The sequence below is a fragment of the Fukomys damarensis genome, unplaced genomic scaffold, assembly GCF_012274545.1.
Source record: "Fukomys damarensis isolate Sample0158 unplaced genomic scaffold, DMR_v1.0_HiC HiC_scaffold_7, whole genome shotgun sequence".
Taxonomy (NCBI): Eukaryota; Metazoa; Chordata; class Mammalia; order Rodentia; family Bathyergidae; genus Fukomys; species Fukomys damarensis.
In genome coordinates this window covers 3,814,477-3,834,803 of record NW_022900919.1, presented here as the reverse complement: position 1 = coordinate 3,834,803, position 20,327 = coordinate 3,814,477, and the positions used below count along the sequence as shown (strand labels likewise).

At 43.6% G+C, this 20,327-nt stretch overlaps 2 long non-coding RNA genes across 4 annotated transcripts; both read right to left on the bottom strand.

The window, feature by feature from the left end:
* Positions 1-2,370: 2,370 nt before the first annotated feature.
* On the bottom strand, positions 2,371-3,805 carry LOC104854445. 3 transcript variants are annotated; one of them, XR_002024992.2, is made up of 4 exons: positions 3,729-3,805; positions 3,029-3,187; positions 2,624-2,941; positions 2,371-2,437 (listed from the first exon to the last, which is right to left on the bottom strand). It is a non-coding gene; the product is annotated as an uncharacterized LOC104854445 (long non-coding RNA). The 3 variants fall into 3 exon arrangements; XR_778103.2 differs by having other exon boundaries at positions 2,380-2,738; positions 2,858-2,941; XR_002024991.2 differs by having other exon boundaries at positions 2,380-2,941.
* Positions 3,806-9,020: 5,215 nt separating this feature from the next.
* On the bottom strand, positions 9,021-17,569 carry LOC117285173. Its single transcript, XR_004516137.1, has 3 exons — positions 17,330-17,569; positions 13,236-13,375; positions 9,021-9,363 (listed from the first exon to the last, which is right to left on the bottom strand). It is a non-coding gene; the product is annotated as an uncharacterized LOC117285173 (long non-coding RNA).
* Positions 17,570-20,327: the final 2,758 nt, after the last annotated feature.

Below are 20,327 nucleotides of genomic sequence, written 5' to 3'. Positions count from 1 at the left end.
GCTGAGGGAAGCGCAGTGTGAGGCTAATGTTCCTGGGACTGGAGCAATGAGTAAGGACTTACACAACCAGCGAGGTGCAGACCAGAGCTCTGCAGTGTGAGGTTGGTTTCAAAGTGCTGGTAAGCACTGAGGTTTACAAAGCAGCTGGAGGCTCCTGGTGTCCTGATGGAGGGTGACAGGTGTGCTGCCTGACACATGCCTGCCTGTCCCCAGGGGACTGAAGAGCACCAGGCCTTGGGCATTAGGATCCCCCACCCTGAAAGACCAGGCCACAACCATCTGCTGTAGCTCAGCATAAGCACATTAATGTGAAGTGACAATTGAGTGACTTAAGCAGGTGGTCCCATGAGTAAGAGCTTCCTAATGTAACTGGAGGACCCAAATATGCTTGAATGCAGAGCAGGCTGGAAGTCAGTGTTTGAGGAGGGGTCCCGTGTCATCCTTATGTGGCCAAAGACACGAGAAATTTCTCACCCCTTCCTCGGGATGTGTGCTGAAGTCAATGCCAGAGTCAACGTGCAGATCCTCAGGAGAGGACTGTTTCCTGAGAGTGCTCTTTTCAGCCCCCTCCCAGGGAGAGGCTGAATAAAACTTCCAAAAATGGTCCTACCCATTTTTTCCTCAATAAATACATAGATCCAGCAGCCTACATCTTTTCTGGACTAAGGAAGGGAACATGGGGATATGTTTTTAAAAGACAATGTCTCATTTCAGTATGATGCTTAGAGGAAATATTAATTGCTTAAACAATGATTCATTTACTAAATGAGGGTGGATTTCTCCAGACCTGACAGACACTACCCGCCCCACTCTCGGCGATGGCCAGGGTGTGAAGACAGCTTTGGTGCTTGCGGTGCTGGGCCTGGCTTCATGGGGTCTCCAGGGGGTCCCCAGTGAACCCCATTGTGTCCTTGTGATATGACTGATGACAGCTAATGTCCCTTAGAACATTCAGATGCACCTCTGCCCATGTAAGAGCCTGAGAATTCTTGGGGTCAAGGAGTTTCTTTAAGATATGTCATTGGACATGCTAAAAATGTTTCACCCAGGAGGTGTTTTCCCTCATACCATGGAACACGTGGAGTGCATCGTTTTCTGAAGATTCCGAGTAGCTCACTCCCCATGGTTTTCTGTCAGAACCATGCCTTCCTTCCTCCTTGAACATACCACACAGTCTAATTATTTTGATTTTTTTTCTTTTTGTAATTGTTCTCCAGGACAAAAGCCAGGGCCAGCTGATGATCTTGTCACAGCGCCTCAGCCAGAGCTCAGTGAAAGGCTGCCAAAAAAGACTCCTGAATGGCCAACAAGTACCTGGAAACGTGCTCCATGACCTGAGTCATTGAAGAAGCAAAAAGCAAAACCACCGGGACTTATCATCCCAGCCCAGTTGGAGTGGCTGTCATCAGAAAAAGCAAGACAAAGGCTGGCAAGGATATGGAGAAAAGGGAACACTTGTATACTGTTTTGAGGAACGTAAATCAGTACAGCTATTATGGGGATCAGGATGGAGGTGCCTCAAAAAATTAAAAATAGAATCACCGCAGTGGGCAAATATCCAAAGAAAATGATGCCAGTATGTCAGAGACACCTCAGCCCATGTTTACTACGGCAGTGTTCACAACAGCCAAAACGGAGTGTCTGAATAATAAAGAAAATGTGGTATATATGCAGCGAGATATTCAGCCACAAAAAGAATGAAATCCTTTTGTGCTAGAATGGCCAGGACAGAAGGACATGGTGTTCAATGAAATAAACCCGGATCAGAAAGACAAATACCACATATTCTTTCTCAGATGAGGAGGCCTGAAAAGTTATCTCCACGAAGCGAGAACGATCGTGGTTACTAAGGCTGGGAAGGGCAGAAGGCAACGAGTATGGAGGGAGGTTGGATAACAAGAACCGAAATGCAGTGAGTCAGGAAGACCACGTTCTAATGCTGCACAGCATTATGGGGGGACCATAATTTACAAGAACCTACTGCATACTTTATAAAGAACTAGAAGCCCGGAGCTTAAAAGTTCCCCAAATAATGGTAAGGAGAAGGGAATGTTAATGTCCTGAATTTATTACGTATATCACGTTGTACCCTATAAATGTATATAATTATTATCTATATAAAAAGAAAAATGAAAATGAAAAAACTGCCCAGGAGACAAGGCTGGGCCTTAGACATACTGAGGATGGACAAGTCTGGCTTCTCTTTCCAGCTGCTGAAGTCTTACTTATCTGGAAAGCAATAGCTACTTCACAGGTTTCTCATAGTTATGCTTTTTGAGAGGGTCACCGACAGGGCTGGGCACCTCTGCTGGAAGAACTCCCTCCTGCTAGGATGGAGCAGTCGGTCCAACAGAGGGAGCCGCAGGAGTTCCCCGGGCCGTGTGTTGCAAGGTTCAATCTCTTGCTGCTGGGAGATAAAAACTGAGCCGGAAGACAACTTCCAGCCAGGAAGCACGGTAAGACTACTTAGTTACACGAGGTCAACCCAATGACCAACTTCTTTCTAGTAACACTTCTGAAAAAAGTCAAAGTAATTAACTACGGCATATCACGACAGTGTGAGAATCAGGTATCATTTCCCACATTTCATGACTTGAAAAAACCGATTAACCAATTCCCTTACCTGTAAATTTGAAAAAGTTCTTGAAAGACATAGAGGTGTCAATCCTTACTTTCCACAGCAGCTTTTATCTCTTGGAACTGAGGCATTTCGTCTTCACTTCAGGCCTGTCCACACCCTAAGAAAATCCTAGCCAGTCCTATGCCTGGACAAACTGGCTCTTTGCCAGTTGCCCACTTTCAAGCCACTGTGCCCCAACGGCCCGATGTGTGGTGCTGGAGCAGAGCAGACACCCACCTAGGCAGCACAGAAGCCTCAGCCCATGCATCTGCCAGGTTCCGTCTTTCTCACTGCAGCGTTTCTGGCACCCATGCCGCAGACCTAGAGAGAGGAGGGTGGACACAAATCGAGTCACACACTTAGAAGGACCTGGGAGAATCAGGATGCTACAAAGCTCAGTGTGGCTACCTGAAGACAGGGGCAAGCCCGGAGGTGTGTTTGTGCTCTCCCACCAGGCCCAGAGGAGAGCGGGCTCTGGTTACTACGGAGTCGAGCTTCTTCCTGCCTCTACCCACACTGACAGATGTGCCGTTCCCCGCGTTTCTCCCGCCTCCATGGTCTTCTGGTCTGGAAGGGAAAGGGCCCTTCTGTCGGAGGCTGGTCTACTCAGGGAACCCTGTCATAGTAACTCCCAGCCTTGTCCTAACATTCACCAAAGGCTTCTTAAATATTAAAAAACAAAACGCGGAAGGCTTGGGCTTTACCTCCATCAGTTCTCATGCTGGATAGTGGCCAGGGCTTTTCATTTCAAACCAGCCCACTAGGCGAGCCTTGTGCAGGTGCTTTCTTTGAAAAATGCACCTTCTCCATGGGCAGGGACTGTCCTCCTCATCTCATCTTATTTTTACCAGCTCATTTCCTAGCTTGCGAATATGCTCAAGCCATCTCCATGCAGAGAGAATGTTCTCTCAGCCCTCTTGTCTGTATTCCTTTATCCCCAGGATTTCCTGAAGGAGCAAATCCTTGTGTGTTCCTGCACCTTCCCCTCTTCCATTCTCTGCCACCCAGTGCCTGTCCCCACCACTCCACGCATGTTCCTATTACCACGAAGACAAATGAAACCCACCCATCAACCACTACTGCCTTTGAAGGAGCCTGCAAGGCCCACCTGACTCCGCTCTCCCTGTCCGGTTCCCTGTTGCCGCTGCCTTTCAGCCCCTGGCTCTCTTAGGCTGTCTTGAGGCGCAGAGCTCTCTCCAGCTTCCGAGCCTGGGGGTGACACTGTCGGCAGCCCTGGGTCCTCACCAGAAGTTACTTCATGTTCTTGCAGCTTCCATATCCATATCAGAGAGGTCTTGCTGCTTCCCCGAGTTAGAAAGCCGGAGTGCGCTCTCTCTCAGAACCCCTACTGTTAGGTTTCCCTTGCCTTAAGATGGCTGCCACATGGAACAGCAGCCTCCATGTTAAAATATGGTTTCTGCCAACAACAGGCTGCCTCTTCCCAACACGTCCCTCTTCCCGCCAAGAGACTAACCTGCTACTTCCTCCCTCCTAGCAGCTAGTGATGTCACAAGCCCCTCCCAGTGATGTCACAAACCCCGCCCAGCGATGTCACAAAGCCCCTCCAATCCCTAGACACTACGTCACTCAACCCCACCCAGCTCCTACAGAAGCAGCTCCCTGTTCCGTCATGTTGCTTTCTCTCCGTTCCAAGACGGCCCGGCAGATCCTTCCCATAATAAAGGCTTGTTATGGTCCTGGTCAGGTCCTGGTTTTCAACTCTTTTTACTTAACACCTACTACTTTCCTTCAAACACATGTTCTGATTGATGTGCTTTTTACTTAGCTCTGCTTCCCCTTACCAGGTTATGAATTCCAAAGGCTGGTGGCTTTATGTGTGCCGTTCATCACTGTGCCGAGCCCAGTTCCTGGATCACAGTGACGCTCCACTTTGAGGCAAAGCGAATCTGTGAAGCCGTTTTGTCGGAGTCCCCCGAGTGACTTCTAGATTTGCACCCGAGCGCGTGGCTGAGCAGCAAGGCTGAGTCCGCCCGGCCCTGCGTCCTCCACTAGAGGCCCAGCGTGGTGAGCCTCATCCTGGCTGATCTCCGTGCCCCAGGGGCCTTGGGGAGCTTTGCTTTTTAACAATTTCACTCTAAAAGAATGTCGAAAGCCAACTTTCTTCCTCTGTATAGGTCGCTCTGTAATTACGGATAATCTCAGTTACTCTCCTGAGACCTTTCCTTTGTTGGTCTTTGCAGAGTGAGTAAAATAAAAGGACTAAATCATTCACTTCCTGTGCAGCATGGTGAGATTCAGGGCGTGGCCTCTCAATGTCCCGCCTGTACCCTCCCGGTTCCTGCGTGTAAGGCCTGTAACGTTCCAGTCCAAACCCATTGCACTTTTCTTCTTGGGGGCATAAATCTGCTGGCAACAATAATTATACCCAACTGGGTAATGTCGTGTGTGGTGTGCACTGTTAGTGTGCCTATCTGCTGTTAAATGGGATGGGACTTAAGCGGTACTTTTACCCTGAAAAAGCCTTCCCCTCCCTGAAGCTGCTGTCTGCTCAGAATCCCGGAGCATGCGTGCACACACAGGCCCAGCGTGAAAATCTCGCCAACCATCAGATCCCCTCGAGACGTTTCCTTAGCAGATGAGATGCTCTGGTTGAAAGTTTGCGCGTTTTGTCATTTCTTTTATTATTTAAGAAAGTTTTGACCAGGCATGGTGGCGCACACCTGTAATCCTAGCACTCGGGAGGCTGAGGCAGGAGGATCGCCGTGAGTTCGAGACCACCCTGGGCTACATAGTGAGTTCCAGGTCAGCCTCAACTGCATAGTGAGACACCGTCTCAAAAAACCAAAAGAGAATATTTTGAAATGTAATGGAAGTGAAACCAAAGTAAGAAATATAATTGTTGCAAAGGAAGAAAATAAATAACCACTCTTGTTAAATGGCAGGGCTAGAAAATACATGATAATCATTTGTCTAGAATTAATTTAATGGGATGTAAAAGAAACACTTAAAAATCAGTATAACACTACTACTCTAATGGGTTTACACACAGCATCCTGTGATGGGGATTAGGTAGAAGGGCTCCAGATTCACACACACATCAACTCTAATTATGTCTTTGCTGCTACTCGCAATTTCTGGCATCACTGCCAACTTAATCTTGCCCCATATTATTTTTATCTGACTTATTGGCAAGTAGGGCTCAGTGCTAACTTAATTGTTAATGAAACAAAAAGAGGGAAGGCTCAAGAAGCCACTCAGCAGTGTACTGAACCTCTACTCTTGTCAGGCTTTCTGCTAGACACCTGAGTTCAAAGAATGAAGGCCCAGTGCTCATGGGATGAGCAGAGAAGGGTGTGCAAAAGCTCCCAGTTTGGACCATGGGAGCAGAAATAGTATTCACAGAGAAGAGCAGGTTTGGGGAGAACGTGGTGCATTCTGACTTGGAGATAAGGACTTGCATTTCCAAAGAGCTGTCTACATGATGATATCCACTAAACGACTGTGGGGTGGGAGGACAAGCTGAGTGTGGTGGCACACGCCTGTGATCCTAGTACTCAGGAGGCTGAGGCAGGAGGATTGCTGCAAGTTTGATGCCAGACTGGGCTACATAGTTTGAGGCCAGCCTGAGCTACATCGCAAGACCCTGCCTCAAGAAGACCAAACAAAAACAAAAACCAGTGAGAGAATAGGTAATTTGATACAAATAGAAAGGGCAGAAGTGTCCCCGGAGCACATTTAAAGCCAGCCCTTTAGACAATGCCCAAGAAAGTCAAGAAAAACTGAACAAAGTTAAGTATTGTACTATGCAATGACTCTGAGGGCCAAATTATACTTAATATGAATTTTGACAATCAAAATTCAAAATTTCTCCAGAAATTCTTGGACAAGAAAATGAAAAAGGGGGTGGTTGGTGGAAAGAGCAGCAATGGAGATTCTGAATTGAGGTGAAGAACTCTGTTCCCACAGAAGGGGGCCCGTTTCAGGGGCCAGTGATGCTCCCTGCTCCCCCTTACTGCCTGTCTCTTCCTCACAAGTGAGCAGGCAGGGCTGTCAGCCTGCATCACTTGAGAGAAGCTCCTACTGCTATTCTTGTTCTGATCCCTGCTATGCCTTGGTCTCCCTTGTCTTACACCTGTGTCCATGCTGCAGAGGAGGGTGCTGCCTTAATTAGGGGTAAGCATTGAAAAGCTATCACCGTAATGTGTGCCAACACTAACAAGCCACCGATGTGTAGAGGAGATAATGCTCACAATTCTACCCTGCTGGGGTCCGACCGTGCACCATGTTCATATATGTATACCAAGCCCCAGTCTAACCTGGGTAGACTCCTGGAGAATTTAAGTGGCCCAAGGTGAGAGTTTTACCCTTTGCAAGTCCCAGTAGGGCCATTTACCCTCACTGACTCCTGTTTAACAGAGACAGTCGTAATTAATGCTAAAGATGTCTCTGGGGGCACAGGGCCCTTCCTTCTGATTATTCCTGTTGCCAGGGAACAAACCCAGGGCCTCTAAAAGACCTGTAAGAGAAGATCTGCAGCACTGGCTTCAAACTCTCTTGTTCCTAGTCTTGGCTTTCCCTTCTCTGCTCTTTCCTCGCTCTCTTTGCCAAATGTGGGCTCAGTCAGTGCTGTGGTGTTAACACTGCAGCCCATCATGAGCCAACTCGCTGACTCACATCCAAAGAGCAGATCAGCGCTGTCCCCAGAATGGAGACAAAAGCAAGCAGGGCAGAAACAGGAGGCTGGGAGCTTCCTGGAGAGCCTCTCTTTGTTCACGGTCTCACTGCTGCCTGAGGGGAGAGGGCAGGAAGGATCTGAGACGTGAGAGACTCCCAGGAGAAAAATACTGGGCTAATACAGAGGGGAGGCTGCCAGTTTTATTCTGTGTGTGCTCATTTGTGTGCCTGTATTTTAAAGCAACTCCAATCATACGAAATTGTTTTTTCAACTGAGTATACTATCTATATTGTTATCTATATTATCTAGACTGACATGCAATTACCAGAATACAAAGAGAGCCCACATATGCTTTTCAGGTTTTCTCCATTTACAGAATTTTGCAAACTTATAGTTTAATATCACAACTGAGATATTATACCATTTCAGATTTCCCCAGAATTGCTTGTACTTTGTGTGTGCGCGCACATGCGTTTAGTTCTATAAAACCTATTACGTATATAGAACTGCGTTTCCACCACTATAGTCAAAATGCCAAATACCTCGCCGTCACTAGAATCCTGTGATCCTGTGTGGCCCAGTTACAACCACATCCACCTCCTCTGTCCCATTTCTCATTCAACCCCCAACCCCTAACAACTACTATTCTTAGATTTCAAAAATGTTATGAAAGTGCAGTGATACAGTACGTAACTTTTGTGATTTTCTTCTCACTCTGCATAATGCTCCTGATTTCCATTCAGGTCATTGTGTGCATCAAGAATTCAGTCCTCTTAACTACTGATTAGTATTCCATGGTGTGACTCGATTGGTAGGTAAATCACGTCTGAAGTGCCTTTCTTCTAGATAAGCATACAAAGGGCTATGTTATTGTTGCTCAGTCTTTTATTATTACCTTATACAATTTTTATTGATGATAAATATTATGTATTTACATTTAACTTTTAGTTATTTTTGTTTTGTTTGTTTCCTTGGTTCTTGCTCCTTTGTTTAGTTTCTTGATTACTTGAGCAACTTCTTATATTTAAAGTGTTTTTTGAGTGTATTAAAGTTGTTTTACAGTTTGCTGGGGGTATTATAGTATAAATACATGACTTGTCCCGGTCTACTGATGTCAACATTGTATCAACTGTGCTGTGTGGAGTCTCATTCCAACTTAGGTCTCTTTCCCTTCTTTATCATATTTCATTGGCTTGAGCATCAGATAGTATTTGTCGTTTTCCTATCTTCTTTCCTTTTGTTGAAAAAATTTAGATAATGGTAGCTAATAAAAAGCACGCAAACAAATCAACAGGCATATGCTAGTGAAAAACACAACGTAAAACTAAAATGCCACTGGTTTCTTTAATTGGTTAAAAGCACAAAACTCAGCAGGCATTTAATTAGTTAACAGCACAAAATGTCATTAGTTTTAAACAAATTAAAAGGTTGTTTAAAAATTCACCCTAAATGAGATATGTACACAACCACAAAACTGGTATGTGCAGGAAAGCCTTTGGACATAAGAACTTGTATCCCGAAGTCCTCTGAGAAATAGTTGTTGAAATAGGAAGGTTAACAAGTTTTGAACACTTCGTGGCAAACCCTACATGCCACGAAAGCCATACTGTGCAAAGCACTGCGACTAACGAAGGACACATTCTACATAGCTTTCAGCGCAAATGCTTTTCCAGAAAAGCAAATCCGAACACAGTCATCAGCAGACAAAGGAAGCTACAGCTTCTCATATCTGTGCTAGAAAGTCCTATGCATCCGGGAGGGGCTCAAGTTTCAGGTTATGACAGAGACATTTTTAACATTTCTTACTTCACGCATTTTAAACTCCGTTCTACCCCGTTCCCTCCCCCACTGGGTAGTGGGCTCTCTGCTTCTTCCCCCGCACCAGGTAGCGACACATCCAGCAGTAAGAGGCCCGCTTCTAGAACTGGGGATCCAACGGATCCTTGCATTTGCGAGGCAGGCGCTGGAACCACGGAGCTAAATCCCCGGCCCGTCCTGCTGCTGCTGCTTTATTCCCCCTTGAAGAAGGTTGTATTTGTCACCAAAGCTTTTGAGACAGGAGAACAGCTGCCAGGTATCACTGGTATCCATCCCTGGAGGGTCTTTCCTGTAAGCCACAAAGAAGACGCTAAGCTACTCATAAGAAGCATAAGTGAGCTGCGGAGCCCGCCTTCACCAAACAGGAAGTGACGCATGAGCCCGTCTTCACCAAACAGGAAGTGACGCACGAGCCCGCGCTGACTGGGACTCGGGGAAGGGAAGTGTGAAATTCCAGACCACAGGCAGGGAGGCCAAGAAACGGCATATGGGACAGATGGCGAGGCGACTGTCACCAACCAGAACTCCCCTCATACTTGCACTTTTCCAGAATCACCCAAAGCAGTTTTCACGGCTGACCCATCTCACGTGTCAATTTTTACAGAATTATCATCAGTCTTTCTCGTATCCAACAAGCCTGCGTGGCTGCTGCCTGTCCTGCAGCTGGGGCCGTTACCAGCCCCAGCACCCCCTCTGCCACCACTCTCTGTCCTGTGCTGCCACCACCTCCATCCTGTCTCCAGATAGTGTTGAAACTTTGGCGCAATCATCAAATATGATTTATAAAGCTCAAGAAGAGAATGGTCTATTGTGCAACCCACATTTCTCTTATTTCTCTTGTTCTTTCCCAATGTTTCAGGACTCCCCGTTTTCTGTTTGACAAACTACTTTGGCTAGACTTTAACATGTCTGTGAAGGACAAATTGTTTTAGTTTTCACTATTCTAAGGATGTCTTGCTTTTCTTTTCATTCCCAAAATGTAGTGTTCCCAGACATAAAAAATTCATGATTGAATTTTTTTCCTCTCAAATACTCTTAAATACTTGAAAAATGTGCTATTTTCTTCTGGTCTCTATTGTTTCAGATGAGCAATTACTGTCATTTGAATCATTTTCCTCCTACATGTAATATGTCATTTACTTCTAGTTTCTTTCAAGATTTTCTTTTCCTTTGTCCTGAAATGGATTTCTTTGGGTTTATCCTGTTTGAGCTTTACTCACCTTTTTGAATCTGTAGGTTTGTGTGTATCAGCAAATTTGGGGGGCTTTCAAGAATTAAAATATTCTCTCATCCCCACTCTCTCCTCTTCAGGGAGTCTAGTGGCAGAAGCTTTAGACTTTTTAAATAGTCCCATCGGTTTTTGAGACTATACTTTTTTTGGCGGGGGGTAACCCAGGTATTGAACTTCGGACCTTGCAAGGCAGGCAACGGAACCACTGAGCTAAATCCACAGCCCTGAGACTATTCATTTTTTACAGTCTATTTTTTCTCCATTTTTAGATTGTTGTTTAAGTTGGACAAATTATATCTTCAAGTTCAGTGATGCTGTCCTCTGTATCTGTTTGTATCTGTTTTTCTACTGAACCCATTCAGAAAGTTGTCTGTAAAATTTCTGCTATTGTGTTTCTCAGTTCTCTAGTTTCCATTTGGTTTTTTTATAATAATTTCTATTTGTGCTGAGACTTTGTAAATATTTCTATTTGTTTTAAGAGAATTTTTAATTGATTTTTGAAGCATTCATATGACAGCTGTTTTTAAATCCTTATCTGATAATTCCAACATTTTATTCATCTGAAGTGTTGATGTCAGTTAATTGCCTTTTCTCAGTAATGTGATTTTCCTGGTTTTGGCATAGTGGGTGATTTTGGGGGTTGTTTGTTTGCTTGTTTTTGTTTTTTTGACACAGGGTCTTGCTATGTAGTTGAGACTGACCTGGAACTCACTTTGTAGGCCAGGCTGGTCTTGAACTCACAGCGAACCTCCTGCCTCAGCTTCCCGAGTGCTGAGATTACAGGCATGTGCCACGACACCCGGCTAACTCTGGGTTCTTTTTAAGGCTTTTTTTTTTAGTAGGCAGGAACTCTGTAAAGCTTAGTACACAGGCTCTGGATTACTTCCATGGACCATGGTTCCAAATCAGTTCTGTTTCAGAGTCTTTGGGCTTCTTGGTTTATCATTGGTGTTGGAGCTATCAGTCTCTGCCTGTGGCATCTGAGGAGTGGAATGGGGCCCCCCAGGTTGGGCCACCTCTTTGTCTTTTGGAGGAAGGAGAATCTCAGGCCATTGGAGACAAAGAGGCTTCCTGGGCTTGGCCTGCCATCTTACTGGCCTCCCGCTGCAGGTTCTGCCCATCCACCAGATGGTGGGAATCCCTCATTTGCATCTTCCCAGGTCTGTAGCCGTGTGCCAGTCAGCTTTCCATTACTGTGACTGATACCTGAGATAGGTCAATTTAAAGAGGGAAAATCTTCATTATGCCTTGAAGATGAGAGGCTTTGGCCTGGCTCAGTTGGCCCCATTACTTTAGACCTGTGGTAGGCAGCACACGATGGCAGAAAAGCTCATAGTAGAGCAAGGTGGCTCATCTTGTGGTCTGCAATGTAAAAAAGAGGCAGAGTCCAGGGTCCCCAAATCCCCCTTGATGGCAACACCCACAGTGACCTAAGAATTCACATGAGGCCCCTCAAAGACTCCCACTTCCCAGTAGCACATGGGACTTTTGGGGGGTCCAGCCCTGAACACACTGGTCTTTGGGGACATTCCACATCCAAACCGTAGTGATATCTAGGCTAAGGCCAAGGCCGGCTGTGCTGCACAGCTGCAGGTCTAGAGCTGGCACTGAGTGCACAAGAGGGTGTGAATGGCAGGTTGGCTCTGCTGTTGCTCTTCAGCCCGCAAGGCTCTTTGAAATGCAGCTTCTCTGTGTGACTCATTTGGTTAATGGAATGCAGGCAGAAGTGATAAGTGTCACTCATAGGTGGCAACTTCAAGAGCCACAAGGATCTTTGCTTTTCACTCTTCCTCCCTGGGTCATGATCACTGATGATGTTCCAGACAGCAGCTGCTCATCAGTCAGCTCACGTTCCAAGGAGAGGATGCTGACAGCTCAGAGCACAGCCCCTGTGGCCCGTGGAGGGCGCGCCATGGGTGTGAGTGGGAACCTCTGTATGCGAGGGTTATCAACACAGCATCGTTGTTACAGCTTAGATCTAGAATGTCCCCCGAAGCCCCATGCATGCAGAGGTAGGGCTTCTGCGATGTGATTGGGTCACAGGGTCCATACACCATCAGAGGTGGATCTGCTGATAACCACAGCTGAATGTTCAGGGTCCGGCTGGGAGAGACAGGTCACGGGGCAAGGTGGGGGTGACCAGAGGGTGCATCTCCCTCCCTGGATCTTCCCTTCCCTCTCTGCTTCCTGGCTGCCATGATGTGAGTGGCTTTTTGCTAGCTGTGCCCCTCTGTCATGATGGTTTTGACTGTGGCTGCGACTTCTCCTCCTTTAATTTGTGGGTGTTAGGTATTTTGTCCCAGTGAAGAGAAAGTGACAAAGACAGTCATGGGCCTCTGCAGTGAATTTTGCTGAAGAAGTGAGAGTGGAGGTAATTTTGATATGGTTGTAGAGTATTAGAAATTCACAAAAACGTGTTTCTTAAAATTTACGTTCATTAAATATTTTATTTACTCAGCTTGTGCTCCTAAAGAAACATAACAATTGGAGTTTTACTGTAAAGAAGCAAGAAACCACAAATTTGGCTGGCAGCAGCCATAGCAGATCACAGAACCTAAGTGTAGGAAGCTGTTTGTTTTTGGAAAACTGTGAGGTTAGTTGTATTTTCAGTTTTCAGAGAGTTTCTTTTTTTCTCCATCCCCAGAATGGGCTCTAATATTGAGGATTCTTGACATCTGACTTTGCTTATGCACAAATTTTTGCTGTTCACATCATTTGCATGTTTTGGTCATTTTTCTTGTAAATTTCCATCTTTGGCTTATAGCCTTTTGTTGGGATCTGAACAGACCATTTGTGAGATATGGTTAGCATGATTAAAACCCCAAGCACAGCCTCTGGACACAAATAAACAGGGAAATAGACAGGGAAACTGGATACCATCATAGAGGAAAAAGACATCTTACTCGGAGCGATAAACCCGCAGTACTTACATTCTTGCTAGATGATGTTTCTCACATTAAGCTGGCCATGACTCTTGCTCCCATGTTCTGATGTAATTTGTTACTATGGAGATCTCCCAATCATTTAACGAGGAATCAGAGTACTTTCTGTCAGATTGTAAGGAAGGAATCTGTGTAGTTTTTAAAAATAATATCGGATTAGGAAAAGTGCAATAACTTTAAAAATGAAATGAGAATGCACCCTTGAATCGGAGACTCACAGGGACCTTTGACCAGTTAAGTGCCTGGGACAAATTTGTCACTCACGGCTGTCCCCAGATACCCTTTTCTTTTGTAGATACCTATCGCATCCTGGCCATTCCCTTTTTTCTTTCATAGTTTTCTTCTATAGCTGCTAGTCCTTACTTTTTATTCTCAAAAGTTCTGTCTTCTACAAGTCTAGCAATGGAATCTACCCTTCCTCCTCATCTACTGGTCCTTTTCTGATGTTCTAACCAAGGCATGCTGTGGACTTCAATATTTTAAGAATTTTCTTATCCCACAGATGCTTTTCAAATGTGCTGTGCACCAAAAGAGAGGAAGATGGGGTTAGATGATATTGCAATGCTATTAAACTCTGTCCTCTTGTTGAGTTTTAATAGTTTTTTTCTTAAACACTCCTAGGATTATTGTCAGATTTTGCTTAATTTCAAGAATTTTTAAAGAATGTTGACAAGTTTTTGTCGGTGTCTCATTGCTTTCATGGGGAAGTGGGTAACAGAGCTCATCAATCTATCATCACCATAGTAAATTTACAATAAAAATGATAAAGAAATATATTCACAAAATAGTGAATTTAATAAACATTTGCTGAATGACTAGTTTTGATAAGCACAGGGCCAAGTACTGGCAATCTAAATGGGGAAAAAAGTTAACCTTAAAAAGCTAATCATTCAAAAAGAAAGTTGGAACATAGTAGAAAAAGTGAGAGAATAATTAAGACTTCTTCAAGACTTAAGTAAAGGCAGTCTGGGAAGAGAATAAAGGGAACAGAACTGCTTCCACCTACATCTTGAGAAAGACAAAGCATAAGAATTATAAGAATGCTGTAAGAAGAATCCTTACATGTTGGATTTTGGCCCTAATTTTAAAGTTTTCATTTTATTTATCTTTATTTCTATCTGGGGTATAGGAGAAGGAACAAAGGAAAATTAAGGGAGCAAAAACTACCATAAGTAAAGTGAAAAATTCCTTACAAGGACTTAAGAGGAGATTTAAAATGGCAAAACAAAAAATTAACCAACTTGAAAATCAATTGAGATTATCCCAGTCTGATAAATAGAAAAATAAAAGAGTGAGGAAAAATAAAGAATCATAAAAACCTGTAACACGGTACCAAGGACACCAAACGACCTGCAATGGTGGCCCAGGAATAAGGAGAGCAAAATGGGTATTGGAAGAAACAATGGTCAACTATAAAGCACTTGACTGCCAGGAAGATGGCAGAGTGGTAAACAGCAACAGTCAACCTCTCTGAGATTTGGAAACCAGACACAGGACTATAACAACTTGGACAAGAAAAGAAGGAAAGAGGTGACCTCCCCGCCAGGACCTAGGAAAGATCTGAAGAGGAAATTGGAGCCCACACAGAAAGTGAAGAGACAACAACACAGAAAAAGGAGAAAGCAAAATTCACCATGAGAAAACTCTGCACCACTAGCTTGGTCAGGATAAAAATGTAAATGTTAATAAATATTGGCAAGGACCCTGGAATCCTCAATGGATTAATGCTTAAGTAATATAATACTATTTAGCAGTACAAATAAATCAGCTAACAAGTTATGAAAAAATATGAAATCAATTTAAATACACATTACTAAGAACATACCCTAAAGGCTATGGATTGTATGAGTCTGAGTATACCACATTCTAGGAAAGATTAAGTTGTAATTATAGTAAAAAGATCAGTCACTGATAGGGCACAGAAGGGAGAAAGGGATGAATAAGTAGAATGCAGAGAATACTTGGAGAAATGGTTATTGTGCACGATATTGCATTAGTATATGTGTCCACACACCCGTAAAATGCATAGAGAACAGCAATGCAAGTGTGAATCCTGCACCAACTATGGCTTAGGTGATAATGACTTGTCACTGCAGGTTCATGGATTGCAACAATGTGGCATCCTGGTGGGGGTTCTGATAGGCAGGCTGCAATGTACGGGGACAGAAAGTATATAAAACTCTTGGTATTTTTCCTCTCCATTTTTCTGAGGACTAAAAATAGCTTTTAAATTAAAAATGTAAGTGGAGGGAAGGAGGGAGGGAGAGAGATAAAGAGGGAGGGAGAGAGAATATTGCCCTCTCACTCTTCTTTGATGCACTACGTACAAAGGTCGCTTAATCCTCCCATTAATTATTTAGTCTACAGGTATTGTTGAATATCTAATATATGCCTGCGGTTCCTGGTTTGGGTTAGAAATGAATTCAAGTGCTCTTTACATGCTCCTTGCCTGGCACACAAAGATTTGACCAACCCAGGACACACACTGTCACTCGTGCAGCTGCTGGTGAACATGACAACATTATATATTGTTACAGCCAGCTGGGACCAGGCTTGGTAGTCAGTGAACTATTAATTATTTGGCACAGACAATAACTATGAAAAGGCTTGGTGCAGGAGGAAAGAAGCATTCAGTGTTCATCAAGTGATGAGTGAACAAATCACAGTGCACCAATATAGTACAACACCAACCAACAAGCTACCGATACACAGTAACACAGATGAATCTGAAAAACATGCTTAGCAAAAGCAGCTGGGCGTGAAAGACTATATACTTAATATTCCATCCATAGTAAGTTCCGAGCAGGCAAAATTAATTGATAGTGACCGAATTATCAATGGACCATTGAGTTGTTGTGGAAGGAACTGGTAAGTGACACACAGAGACCCAGAAATGTGTAAAACAAACAAACAAACAGTATCCAATATAAACACGAAAAATCATTCCCTGTAACCAGCTTATGTCCTAGGGCCTGTATATATGGTTCTTTTGTCCCCGTTTACAGTTACCGTAATTGCCACTATCTCTGGTAACATCAGTATTTAACCATACTTGGGTTTTATCTGAATAGTGTGCCTTTTCTTGCGTATATCCCCCACAGTCGAGTACGGTACCTGGGTTTCCATAATGTACTCTCGGGCAGGCATCAAAGAAGAGTGTGAGGGGCTCTCCCTCTGGTTCCCATTTAATAGTTTTAAAAGTTACATGTTTTTTATCACACCTATCAGCTTTAGGCTTATAGATTTTTAATTCAAAAACAAAATAATCCGTAACCATTTGACACAATAAAAGAGCCCATAATATCCTGATTGTAGTCCTCATTCTTTACTCGTGTGTTGACTGTCTACAGAGTGACAGGAGCAGGGCTTTGAGTGTGCTGCCTCTTGGGGTTACGATCATACACTCAAGAACAGTTGGTTTAGTATTTGCATTCCCCATGATCACTTGATATTCCCTTCTGGTGATGCAGAACAAAGGGTGGGTGCCACTCACAAAGGCACAAATATACACTCACCTGCCTGGCTGTGGGGCCTCTCGGCCACTTTCAAACCCATCTAAGGAACACTGTAGCATTAGTGTTCCATTTTGCTCATATTAGATGCTGGCCATGGAACACAACATAGGCTCTGCGACTTGGGGAGGGATCTTTAAGTGTATGTGCCCCTCCCTTTGTCTTGGTGCACAGATGAGACTACCTATTGTTTTTATAGCTTGTTCCACTCAACTTTTACACACACAATCACATGAGAAGTTAACATATTCCCTCCCCAGGTCCCCTTATGAAGTACGATAACAAATTGAGGGTATATATATCCCTGTAGCCCAGGCTGGGGCAAATGGAACCCTCACAAATGGCAAAGAATGGAGGGTGAATACGTCTCCACTGTGTATCTTGCCCAAAATTGAACAAAGTCCAAAGCAAAAGCAAAGCAAACTAGGGAATGGGCCAGGGATTTAGCTCAGTGGTTCCACTGCCTGCCTTGCAAGCACAAGAATCCGAGTTCAATTCCCAGTACCAAATCAAAACAAAACAAAACAAACAAAAGAAAAAAAACCCTAAAGGTTGCTCAGGGCGTCTCACCACTCATACAGATGATCCTGTTTACTCAGCTGCCCTTCTGCTGTCTCTGTTCTGGGTTTGAGTGATCCACTGCTGGTGAGCTGGCCTCTGAGTCCTAGAGAGGGAACCCAGGAAATCCTGGGGTTGTGGCTCTTCCCTTCTAAGGAGGGGGATGGCTTGTCGCGAGCAGCAACGTCAGGATCCCGCCAGCAGGTCCTAAACCTGAAAGGACGAGGACAGAGAGACAGGAGGCACTTTTCTTCTCATGGTCCTTGCTTGCTTTATTACAGAACCTCTCCTTTTTATACTCTCCAGCCACAAGGTTGCAAGAGGAAAAAAGAGTGCCGCCCACACATTCCAGCAGGAAACCGTAGTACAACAACAACTATTATGGGTTACATTTGCTAGGCAACAGGTCAGACCACCAGTTGAACTAGCCCGTTGTTATGGGCGACGGCACATCCACACTGCTCGGGTGAATCACAGGTCAGTGTGGCTGTGCTCATGTCGTGTTCCTTTACAATGCTCTCCATAACGGCTGTTCCTTCTGGTTGGACTCGGGCTGAGGCCCAACACAGGCCATGTCAGTTAACCCTTTCTTTCCTGGCCCATGCATCAAAATGTTGCAAAAGGAACTGGTAAATGACACACAGAGACACAGAAGTAGGTAAAACAAAACACAAAAAATATTTACTTTGCTAGCAAAGGGTTGGCCTGCAATAAAGGCTGACCAACCCTGGGTTGGGTTACAATCTGTCTTTTATAGGAGTGTTACAATCATGACCTCTTTTTAGGTGGTAAGATATTCTAGATCCCACAGCTCCCATCACAAATCATGGTCACAAAACAGTTCAGTGTTAACTCAAATGTAGTGTTTTCTTCCAGGATGTTTATCTTTAGCTATTCCAACCCACAAAAGTGGGGCTCAGGGCTAGGAAAGCAGGACTGGTGACATTCCTTTTATCTTGGCTCCTCTATTTCAGACTATTTACAAGAGTTCTCTCTATTGGAGTGGTGGTAGAGGACCGACTGTGAAAGGTCAGGATGGGAATAATCTTGACTTCATAGGGAAGGTAGTTACACAGGAGTGTCCATTTGTTAAAAGTCATCAAACTGCATATATAAAAAAGTAAATATATAAAAAAGTATATATATTTATATATAAGAATGGGAGTCATATATATTTATGTATGCATATTTATATATAATATAAATGACATGGTTATAAGTTTACTTCAAAAGCCAAATACCATTATGAAGATCATATTCTAACATGACATGGTTGTGTTAAAATACAAGTTAAGAAAAAGAAAAGATTCATTTGAGCTAGAAACCCCAAGAAGAACATATTCGAAAGGGAGCGAGCAGGTTAGCTTCCCACATGGCAGGATGCTTGGTCAAGGTCCTCATATTGACATCTTGAAATTCTTACTACTTTCTGAATGGAGATGTCCTGGTTTTCCTTTTCATCGTGTCCCTCAGATTAAGATACCTCCTCCCTTGGAAGCAGACATTTGTAGCCATCAAGTTGTATTTAGAAATCATAATTCCATCCCTTGTTGTGCCTCTCCAAGTGCCAGGAAGGATGTTGGATACTAAAATATCATCGCTTCATCCACATCAGAAGGCTCAGAAAGGCCATGCAAGCTCAGCCAGTCTGTGGGAAAGATAGATTTAAAATCCAAGCTCATTTTTTTCTTTCTTTTTTTTTTTTTTTTTTTTTTTTTTTTTTGTTTTTATTTTCAGGTGTTTATATCATTTATTTAAATTCATGATTCATGTTTTGATGGGATTTTTAAAAACATTTGCAAGGGATAAAGAAAGCGCCCCACTGATGTGATTATGTGCAAAGACTTCATTTCACTGCACCTTGAATGTCTTCATCACTTTTTTAACAATGCCCAGAAACAACAAGAAAAACTTAAGAGTGCTGTTTATGAGGTAGTCTACGTACCTTAAGAAGTATTTATATTTATGTCTTAACAGTGTGGTAGCCAATTAAAAATAATATGTACAAATTGAAAGAAAAATCACATTTTACTTTTATTTATAATCACAAGCTTTTACTAAGGGTATGTAGGAGCATCACCAGATGCTAATCCTATCTAAAGTCTTGGAATTGGATTGGACATACTCCTTTCTTCCCACATTTATCACTGCAATCACCAAAAACCCAGCTTTGCATAGATATGACATCACAAAAAGGAATGTAGGGACCCAGTATTAAAACTGTCTCCTATTGTGCCGGTAGTTCCTGAGGGGCCTCACAGATGTTGCTTTATCTCCTTCAAAAAATGAGAATTATCTAGGTGGCTCTGTGCCCCCCTGCAGTGCTTCCCCAAACAACACCCCCACAGGGTGGGCAGCGCAGCCTAGCTCATCTTCTCTGCAGGAGGGTGTCAGATGAGCAGGCACGCGCCCCAGCTCCCCACCATGAAAGTGTTTATTATGCATCACAAAAATAGACTAATAAAAATATTTTTAACATCTCAGATAAGAAAAAAAAGGAGCACAAGAATCGTGTACACATGCACGTGTGCGTGCAGGTGCCCATCTGTGTTACTAGGGTCAAAGCCAAAGCTTCGTGCATTCTAGGATAGTTTTCTACCACTACCTCAGTTTAAGAAATGTATTTTTAAAAAATAAAGAGCCACAAAAAGAAGCTTTTATCTTACTTACTCAGTGTCACAATATAATTACAACGGATATAAGTTTCACAATTTGACTTTGACTTTTCTTTAACTTATAAATGAAATGTAATGTCAGGTGGAGAGAAAACCACTACTTACATGCTTTCTAATTTGAAAGCCAGAACTGTAGTAATGATCACATGCATAACAAATTTCAAGACTTAGGTGGTAGTTAAACAACTGTTAGCAACCAAATGTGGCTCTTTTGCTCTTACCTCAAAAATGCCTATATGTGGAAAACTGAAACTATACCCAACCACTCACTCGTTTCTAGTTACATTCAATATAGAAGAGCAGTAATCCTCTTTGATCTTTCTAATAAGAACATA